The following is an 11799-nucleotide window of genomic DNA, read 5'->3' on the forward strand; positions in this document are numbered from 1 at the left end:
TAATTATTATTAATTTTATACTTATCTATATTTCCCTTAGAAAGAGGATTGGCATAGAGTTTAGAATATACTAATGTTTATTTAGCTAATTGTGAAATTAATTCTAATATTATTAATGGAACGTTTTATCTTTATTTTATGGTCATTACGGTAATAGTTCAATGCTAAGTAAGTTAAAACAAAGGTAATAAAGTAATGATAATACCTTACAGAAAAAGTTTGAAATCAGTATATCCATAACCTTATGCTATTTAATACTAACTTTATGATTCTTAGATTCTACTTGAAGAGATATCTATTTTTATAGAGATGTATGTATGTTTAAGTGTGTGTATATGTGTATATGTATATATATGTTTATATATATATGTGTATATATGTGTATATATGTGTATGTGTATTACATATGTATATTGTGTGTGAGTGTTGAGTTTGTATATGTGTGTTCATGTGTATATTAGGATGAATATGCACAAAATTGTCTCACCCCACCTCCTGCCACTTACCATTGCCTACTCTCCCTAACACTTCCCCCCCCCCCCGCTAAAATAATATAAGCTTCCAATGAAAAGGCTTCCACCAGACTTTGAAATTATTTTCGGCTGGACCCAAGACAAATTTAAACAAGCACTAGCCCGATTCGGATATATACACAGCTATGCGGATTACCCAGGATATAACTTGGAAACTATTACCAAACAGATGTAAAGAACATATAATATGGATTTTACCAAACAAGTATGATCAACAAAAACAGTCATATCCTTTTTCTACGAATACTCCTGCCACAGAACTTCTGATAAATATAATGTTCTCACTTTGACTTTCCATGTCTCACTGACTTTAGCAAATAGGGTGCATACCTTTATAACTATTTGCTAATATTTTCACTCCTCTGATGAGATGGTAGACATCGAAACCCTATAGGTTAAGGAGATAAACTTTCTAAAGCATTCTTTGTCTTGCTTAGAATAATAAAAATTCTTTGATATGAAACTCAACCACTTCATTTCATTTCAATGAGAGTTTTTTGAAATTCATTGAATTACAATTTAATTTATTTGCTCTATCTTGAATATCGAGCAATTCTCGTTTAGATGGGATAACTTATAGAATATTACTGCCAGTAATATTTTGTAAACCTACAATCTCACGTTTACATAACCACTGATTGTTAAATAAAAACTACTCCGAAGTATATATATATATATATATACACAATTTTTATACTTCCATTTTTATACTTACTTTTTTCATGTGTGTGTATATACATATACACACACATTCACACACACACACACACACACACACACACACACACACATATATATATATATATATATATATATATGTGTGTGTGTGTGTGTGAATTTAATTTTCAGACCATGTGCATTTAGTTTAAAAACCGGTTTGTTTGTTGTGTTAATTTTACGGAATATCAATCATTTTTAAGTAATTTAATGCGGAATCCAGTGAATTTTTTTTTTTAATAGAGTATATTTGTTTTTTAAGTCAGTTTCTATTTACCTCATAGTTGGGACCTTAACAGGTACTACTAGTCCTGGTCAGAGTGAACCTGGGGTAAATGCCAATTAAAGGGTGGTTCCACACTCCCCAAAGCGCGCAAGCTAGGGCCTCACCAACGGATATAGTTTAAGGTCATATTCAGGACTTTTAAAATCGGAATGAAATAAAAAAACAGAAAGAAAGAGGTTAAAAAAAAACAACAAGAGGATGCTATCGTGGTTCCCGTATGCATATTCGTATGTTCGCGTGCAAGCAGACAGAAAAACGTTGCAGTCGACTCTTTTTATATAGCGACGTTAAATGAATGTTTCTATAAATGGTATAGTAAGCGTCACTTGCAATTTTAGTTTATTATTTATAAGATAAAGAATATTAATTGGAATATAGGCTTTTTTTACACAGTGGTCACCACTTATCAAGGCCCAGAAGCCACTCAGAACACATCCAAGTTGTGGTCCGGTGGGAAGCAGGAAGACGGAACAGAGTTCCACAGGCGCGCAGTTCTAAGAAAGAAGCTTTGTTCATCGAATCCACGTTTTGATTTAGGCACAGATAAAGAGTGGGGGAAATTTTTCACAGTGGATTCGGCTAGACGGGCATTTTTCGTGAAAGATTGGCGAGGGGGGACCAGAGATTGGAGTTCAGGCGAGCACCTGCCATGGAAATAACGATAAAACAAGGATAGGCTCGCAACGTCTCTTCTGTGGGAGAGAGGTTACAGGTGTAGAGAAAAGGGCATCCCCCACTAAGCCACGAAGTCTATTTTGTACTCTGTCAAGGCAGGATAGGCTGTTTTTAGCAGCTCCTGTCCAGATATGGCAGCAGTATTCCATCCTTGGACGTACCTGGCTTTTATATAGGTAGAGAATTGCATCAGTAGTGAGATATCTTCTGGAGCGGTAGAAGGATGCCACCATCTTTCCAGCGACCTTGGCAACAGACTTGATGTACGTGTTCCTTTTCAGATCAGGAGTAAAGGTCAAACCCAGAAGCTTGTCAAAACACAGGGCCTCTCCCAGACGAGAGCCATCCATCCCAATTGATGCCAGATGGGGATCAGAGCGTTGATGATGTAAGGATAGGAGTTTGGTTTTAGATGCATAAATGGTACCCAGCCACATCTTTCCCCACTGAACCACGCGCTCGAGGCTCAAAAGAGTTTTTGATATTCATAACAGTTTGTGAGATAGAGATAGAGTTAGAGATAGATATAGATACATATATATATATATATATATATATATAGAGAGAGAGAGAGAGAGAGGGGGTTTATTACACTTTTTTCTAAATGAACAATTATGATGTGGTTGTTTTGATATGTGAATGACTTTTAGGACGAAATTTAAAGTAAGCGGTTCCTGAAATTTCTATAAATGTTTTATCGGTTTTTTTGTCTTTTAAATGAAATTGTGAATTCAACTTGCTTAAATCTTTTAAATGTTTCATTGTGCTCTTTGATGTATTTTCGGATAGAAAAGAAAAATACGATGAGAAAAATAAGAAAAAAATGAAGAGAAATGGTCTGCGTAGCTTGGTGTCCAGCAGAAAAAATATTTTGTTTCATTTAAATTGAGTAATATTGTCGTACTTCTCTCGAAAAAAGTCTAGGAAAAGTTGTTTTTCAGATTCATATCAAACTACGCGGTAAATGTGTTTTTTTTAATGATACATGGACATCATATTACGTTAAATCTTTTTGACATGACAATTTTGCATTCTAGTTTTAGCAGAACTGTTGGGGGGTTTTGTTTGATGTCAGAAGGACGTTGAAGGAAATGTAACTTTCTGAAATAATTATATTTTAAATGTTTCGTGAATGGACTCGTTTTTACGTGAACGACGGGATATAATTTATACACCATGTTATACAATCTTTTGTTGTCTTTATTGTATTGTTTCGCAGACTAAAGCTTTCCAAATGATCTTGGCTTGTGGGGTACTAAGTGTTAGTTAATGAGTAATTCTTAAAGAGAAATTAAATAAAAAGCAAAATTAAAGCAGATGCCAAAAAAGAAATAGACGAATAAAGAAAATAGACAGACTACAGGCTTATGAGATAGAGGGCAACAAGTTTATATCATGTTTTGGAAAGAACCGACTTCAGTCTATGGTTATTCTAATTTTTGGGAGTACATCGCATTTTGTTTTTGGTTTGATTGTTGTATTTCGTAGGATTTTTTCTCCGAATTTGTGTAGATTAGGCGGGAGTCATAAAATGAAATACTTTCGTATTATGTGAGGAAAAATACGATTATCTTCTAAAGATTATGTGCTTGTAGAAAGCTCATTATCTCTGTGGAGGGAAGATTGCCCAGATCTACGTATAATGTTAACATGCAAGGTGATGCCACGCTTTCAGTCTTCGAACGTTTGTAAAGGCTCATACTGGGGGGGTTATAGTAACCCAAATGTTATTCTGGACAACCCCTATTGCACTGGGCAATGTTTTCGACCACTCAGGTGTGACGGTAGTGTAGAATAGGGGGGGTGATAGTACCAAGGTCCCTGATTGTATAAAAAGGGGTTTCCTCATTTCGGTTGCCCTAACACCCCGAAAGAGGATAAAATAGCCACATGAAACCTCGCTACAAAAGTAAGGCTTTGCTAGGCACCGTGGGGTTAGTGTAAATTTCTAGGTTAGTTAAGCTGTGGGTTTTCCTCTTTTCCATGAATCTAGTCGGATCATCGCCACCCCCCGGGATCTGGTGAAGCCCAAGTGGATCTGTATGTTAAATGATATCTTGGAAGTTAATGCGCTAATAACCAGATATGCTGTAGCTAAAATGTTTCCTCTTTTGTTTCCAATAATTAGTAGTGTGACTAAATGCAGACAGAGGCGTCAAGGCCTGAACAGTTCAAGTTTTGATAGTGCAAACTGCGGGAAGAAAATCTTGTCTGTAATGCCTAAAAGACCTCGATTTGTGTTCTTTCCATTGCCATCTGAGGATTTTGCCGACAAGTAGTGTTGCCGGGATTGGAGAGACGCTTCTGGCATTGGAAATTAAGGTTTGCTAAAATGCTATAGGATTATGGGTTACTGAGTCGTAGTTCCACATGGCGCAAGGGCTAGCGCTACCTGATATTAATTGTGTATATTGCTTTATAGTGGATTATTGTATGACAGCTTCTCTTTGACAGCAGAGCGTGTATATTAGGTTTCTATAAAATTTAACGGGAGAAGTTGAAAATAGATGTATTCGCCATACATTTTGATAAAAAAGAAGAGAAGGGATGTTAGGTAATAACTGGTTAAAGCCAGGTAGAAAGCATTTATTGTCTATCTGTCTATTTATCAGGCAAGGGGAAATTAATCAACGATTAAAGCCATGAGAAAGCAACGGGTTTAAGCAAGGATACTGGTATGGTTGCCAAGGAATCAGGTTTACAATCAATTTAACTGAGTGAAGGGAAAGTTGCACTAGAAGTAGGCCAAGAGGGAGCCGGATCCGACGTATAGAGATTCTGGTTTGGAGTAAGTTATTTGAGTTTTATAAGTCAAGGAAGCAAAATCCTTTAAACAGGTCTCCCCATGAGGGAGCGACGGTCAAATGGATGCGGATAAACGTCATAAGTTCGAAACTGTTGATTTTACTCTATGCTGCTAAAGACTATATGCCTGGGATTTAAAAAAAAACACAAATATAAACACATACATCGTCTTCTGTGTGTTTTGCATGTGTGCTTTGATATAGAATAATCTAGATCCCCCCCAAACGTTGACAGGTTCCTTAAACAACGGCCAAAAGATGAAAAGAAATGCAGCAACAGTTATGTCGTTCATAAATGTACTGTGAATTTTTTGTAAGACACACACGCACCTCCAAACGCTAGACAAGTAGTGCCGTTATAGAAGACACAACCTATATATATATATCTATATCTATATCTATATATATATATATATATATATATTTATATATATATATATGAATATATATGAATTTATGAATTCAAATTTTATGATTTGAAGACATTAATCTTCACATGCAGAATTTGTATTGTTTGAAAACAAAGAATACATTTATTTCCCTAACCTTTTTGTTTTTGATGCTTATTCATCTCCTCAGAGAGGGTTGTTGTTATTAAAGTTTGTCATCTATATATCTGAGCCGTGACTGTTTTTATTAGACGTATTAGTTGTTCTGTAAATAGGTTGTTCTCACGTATCGGCAGTATTGTCACTGTGCAATCGTATACCACGATCTTGTTTTGCAAACATTATTTAGTGGGCATTCTTCTTTATTTTTTCAGCTATATTTATTCATAAGGACGAAATTATGGAGATGATTCTGAGCTTTTTTATTTTCAATGACATTTGGTATGAAATGATTTTGTATCAATTTAATTCGATTTAATTTAATTTTATTATTATTATTATTGTTTTATCATTATTATTATATCACAATATTCCTCTCTTTATTCATCTCTTTAAACTATCTTTCAGCACTACTCATTAATGTCTTGTATCATTAAAATTAATTCAGAATTTAGAATAGAAATTAAATGTGATTTTTTTAGACGTACTAACTATAAATATTTTATGCGGTTTTAGTAATTTGCTTACTAAAGCTGCATCTGATTTTTAATGACTATTATACTTTCATAAACCATTCTATTATTTTGTCTCCGGATATATTCTTATTCAAATTATATATTTGTCTCCGGATATATTCTTATTCAAATTATATATTCACCACTTGAATTTACCACTTGGATTTTATTTTTGATTCTTATATAAACTACATTTTTGCCGGGGATCTTAAATAACCAGCGGTAAAACGGAGGAAATATGTTTGCATATGATTGCGACCTAATATCTTAGAAGGACTACACGACGCGATGGATCGCGATAGATGTTTTTACCTCTAACTACCAGGAATTGCCAATTCAAGATTTAACATTCATTGTAGATGTAACGTACAATATCCTTTTCTGGCTCAATATACCATTTCCATTTCTATGTATCTAAAATATTTTGAAAGTTTTAATGTTCTATGTTTATTGCTCTTATCAAATAAGGTGCAAACCAATAAAAACATTTGCTAATATTTTTCCTCTGAGGTGATGAATAAGCATCAAAACCCATGGGGTAAGAAAATAGATTTATTCAATTGTATTCTTTCTTTTCCTACAATAACGAATTCTGTATTTGATTGAATTCATAAATTTTTTTTCATTTGCTCCGTCTTATATATTGAGCAATTTTATTTGGCTGGGAGTGTCTTAAATAATATTATATATGAAATATAAGATCTAATAATATTTTGTTATGGTCATATCAGTAGGTATATTTCATTCCATTATTCTGAAGTATCAATAGATCTATATATATATATATATATAGAGAGAGAGAGAGAGAGAGAGAAAGAGAGAGAGGGGGAGATAGATAGATAGATAGATAGATATGAGTCAACTATAAAACATTTGCTCAGGGAAAAGCGAAACCAGAACCTGAACGTACAGAAAAAATCCCAACCTTTAAATTATTCATTGACCTTTAAAAATAGTGTGCACCATCCCTTCATGGTGAACCATCATCATGTAAGGTAAGGTCATGATCGGTGAAATTGAACTTTGACCTTTATCATGAAATATGGCGGCAACTATCCCTGGGTAGGGAACCATCATCATTCCAGGCCTGGTCATGATCGTGGACTGTAGGAGAGTATATACACATAGATTATGGCCTAGACCTTTAGCATTAATTTTGAAACATTGAGTGCACCATCCATATGTGATGGAACATCATCATTCTAGGATTGGTCATGATCGGTCCAGTGGTTTGTGCTGTGAGACAGTTGTATGCACAAACACAAAACTCGCTACTATATATGTATTTAATATGTCTGGCCTTAGTGCTTGTATGGTAATAATTGCTTAAATGTAAGTTTAAAACGAAAAGTCAATATCAGGGTGCACGTGTACTGGATTTAGTAAAATAGTTTTATATATAATAGCTTGAATTGAAGTTTAAAATGCAAAAGTCAATATGCATGGTTGATCTGTGCTATAAACAGAAACATTCATTTCGAACGCGCCCTGCCATATCAAAAGAACCACTGTTGATTTTATATGGCAGGCATTTTGGCTTGTGTATTTATACAGATTGTGATGTTAGGTTGTATAAGGTGTTAACTTTTGTAAAATATGCCTGTCTCTTCTTTCATCGGATTATTTCGATTATCGGTTATCGATACTTATTAGAAGCCACCCCAATGCAATATCTATCTAAGAACACTTTTAGGCTTATAAAGTACTTTCGTTTGAACCCGTTTAAGGGTCTATAGAGAAAGATTTCACACGCAAAGATACACACAAAGTCCCTTTAATATGATAGCAGCAAACTAGTTAGATTAATAGATACACATATATATGGGTGTGCATAAATCTGTCTTTCTAAGAATACACTAATTGTGTAATGATGTAATGATAGAACCGCGGACACTTACATTTAACCATGAATATTGAAAAAAAAACTGACGGGGAATAAAGTAATAATTTGACATACACGACTAATCACGAATAGTAGGACAATAAAACTATTTCTCCTGATATATGTTTTCGGTATCATGTGTATGTATAAATTTTGCTTTTTACAAAAGCTCCTACTTATATACAAATAACAGTTAAAGGTTCTATTTGCAATACACGTTCGTCCGGGTATGAATATATTAAGAACCGCTTATTTTTGTTTTGAACATAATTAGAGTAGACAAAACTATGGAGGACGAAAAATGCTGAACTCGATAAATGTGAGTCACCAATTGTCTGACGTAAAAAATATTTTATGCTAGTAACGACGTATGACGCTAAATCACGCGGGAATGAGATAACATACTTCGAGGTAAAAATATATGAAAATGAAAAAAAAATACATAACATCAATAAAAATTCGCCATCCAGCTTTGGGCATAGAAAAATGCATTCTTAGTAAGTTTCCTTTATAATTAACTATTATACAGATCTATAGATTATAGTAATAAAAGGCTACAAAAAGGGAGAGAAATTCAGGTTCCGTAATTGCCAAGGGTCGAATTCGATTTCTCTTTTAGCTACAAATATATACAATTGCAATGGAATATTATTTAAAAAAAAACAACAAAAAAACATCATCGACAAAAATGTCTTTTTAGAGATTACAGTAGGAATGCAGTTCTGACAAATGCTTTCATCAAACGACAGATGATATTTTTCCTTGTTCCACATCGGTTTCTTATAATACACACTCTCCTTAAATTACCTGTTCTGGGACTTGCTCAGGAAAAGCTGTTTGCTTTGCTATCACCAACCACCAACAATGCGGCAACGGAAAGAAATTCTCTAATGCGCAGTTATTCGCTTTGTGTGTTCCGAATCCCGGCCAAAATTAGCTAAAATGCTTTGCTTCCAATAATGGCCTCTTTAATCGAGACCTATTTGAAAAGGTCCATCTAGTTAGAGCCCATTAGTGGAATCCGTTTGTAAATTTCCTTAAAAGCTTTTCTCATAGACCTTCTCTTCTTGAAAGGAAGCGCGAAGCTTAAAAGGCACAGGAGATGTTTGTAAGCATTTGGGTTGAATATAATTCATTCGACTCATTTTCATGTCAGTTTTCGCGCCTTATACAATCTATAAATTTTCTGATATAGCTTTCTATTTCTTTATCTTTCTTTATAATCGATTACGTGATTTTCTTTTGTAATTTCTGTCACTCCTTATTTTATTAGCTTGAATATATCAGAGGTAACCTCCATTTTGTTATATCTAAGATTTATGATTATTGTTTATTTTAGACTTATCTTATTTGGGCAAGACAACATACTTGTGATATTTATGTTTTCAAATAATTTATTACAATGTATGTTTACGAAAATCTATTTACCTGACGGTGAACAGCATTCAGTGCTATTTTTTATTTTAATTCCGAATTTTTCTAAGAAGAAAAACTACCATATTTGACAATAAATATGACTTTTCCGCATAATTACTTTGGGTAAAATGCTGCAAAATAATATTTAGGTTTCATCTAATTAATTTTATTGTAGAAAACTCCGTTATTTTATTTATAAAGAAAAACCTTAATTGACTATTCAGAATTATTTCTCATTTCTGATGATAACTTTAAAGAATACAGAAAAATCAACTTTATATGTATATATGGTTGTATGTAAGAGTATTAAATCAAATTGCTCTTTAGAATGAATACCATTGTAAGTTTGTATTATGCGAACGTTTCTTTCACGGAATCTAGTTTTTAGCACCCTATTATGAATTTATGTAATGTCAACTCACCTTATTATTCATTTTAGATTTGTATATATTTTGTTTGTGCATAGTTGAAAGAAAACTGCGCATAACTGTTTCACAGAAATTAAAGACTATACAGCGGCGCTAAAAAAAGTCTGCATTTTTTAAAACCGCAAACTCAGGCTAAATTGAATGGAACTGTTTTAAGCAACCTATACCTCATTTGATTCGCTCTTTATTTCGCTATAATTTTACCTGTTTATATTTGATTTGAATTTAAGTGCTTTAGTGTTCACATCAATAAAAAAAATTCAAATTGAGAAGGAAAAAATAAAAGAAATTCTGCAGAAGGGTAACATGCAATTTAAATGTAAATTTAGAACATTAATGAAACACAAATACAACAGAAACACAATAAAGTAGATAATATTCAGTAGCACATCCCTTCTGCAATTTTACAGCTTGCATACTTTCATGCATTCCTTGAATACGTCTGCGGCAATACTCCGATGAAAGGACATTTCACTTCTTTTTCATTTTGTCAAAAGTCCTTCCAGATTTAAAATTTTATCATTGCATGACAGTTACTTAATGTAATGCCATACGTTTTCGATAGGATTAAGGTCTGAAGATTGTGCAGGCCAATCCAAACATGGAGTACCATGCTCTTCAAGGAACCTCTTGACATTGCCAGCTGTGTAAATGAGAGTATTATCCTGCATGAAGATGGGATTATCATCTGAATTCCGACCAGAGTAGGATAGGAAATGCTATTTTCTTTTTTAATTTGCAAAAAACTCAACTTGGAATACTTCAGTATTATTTAGCAGGATTGGTTTAAAATTCGTTTTTTTTGTTTCATATTTTCTTTTATTCATTTGGTAAAACTTGAAGAGTTCGTTTTGTTTTACCGTTGTTTTTTTTTTTAGATAGAACGGAATGTTTAAATTTCGTTCTGTTTTCATCTTTCTCTTTTCTAATTACTCATCGCCCCTCACTAAATCGAAAGTAATCGAAAGAATACCATCCAACAATCGTACATTTTATATAGAAAAAGAATGACAGATTTTTTTAGAAAAAAAATTTATCAACCAAAACGAAATACTTTAATTTTTAAGCGAAAAAACTCAATTTAATACACTTTTTGGTAATTTTTACACAAGTCCAACTCACCGTTCACATTGGAAATGTCGACTTTTGTAGTTTTTCGGGTATACTTACAACGTATAAACACCCCAACCTCCCCATGTTCAGAACGGCTTTCGGAATAGACACACTAATCGTCTAATGTTAAGAACGTCTTTCGAATGAGATACCCCCAACCTTGTAAGCCTACCTGAAAACCTATAAAAGTTGACATATCGAATGTGAACGGTGAGTGTAACGTAATAGAAAAATGTACCGAATTTAAAACGGAACGAAATTTAAATTTCTGTACTATTTTTGAAATAACTGTAAAACTGCATTTCCCGAAAGTTTTCTCATTCATTTTATTTTTGTTTAATTTAAAAATAATACATTTTCTTTTATTTGTATTCTATGAGTATTGAGTATACAAACAAGACGAGAATATTTGAAAATCAAAATTTACATTGTATAAATTCTTAATTAAATTAAAAAGGAATACCTGTATCTTCAGCAGAGTGTTGTGAGAGAAGGTAATATTTATTAAAAAATATTATATTTCGTTTAATCTAGATAATCCCTCTCAAAAAGTCGAAAATAAAACCAAATAATAACGTGGGGGACCAATATTAACTTTCAATTTTCTTTTACTTAAACAATAATGAACCCTCTAAACAACTTTATTTTTAATATAAAATAAATCACTTTGTTTCATTAATTAAGATTTTAAGAAATATTTCTTCTCAACATATACATTTGCGTTGTATTTATTTCATTAATTTAACAAATATTGGTTTTTCATAGATATGCAAATCTTCTATTAATTATTAGATATAGCACTGTTTTAATTTTCAAAAAAATGTTTTTTCCACACCAGTTATGGAATTACAAAAGCGGGTTACCACACGGCTAAATCATGAT

The sequence above is a fragment of the Euprymna scolopes genome, chromosome 8 (assembly GCF_053919585.1).
Source record: "Euprymna scolopes isolate OS-2025 chromosome 8, ASM5391958v1, whole genome shotgun sequence".
Lineage (NCBI taxonomy): Eukaryota > Metazoa > Mollusca > Cephalopoda > Sepiida > Sepiolidae > Euprymna > Euprymna scolopes.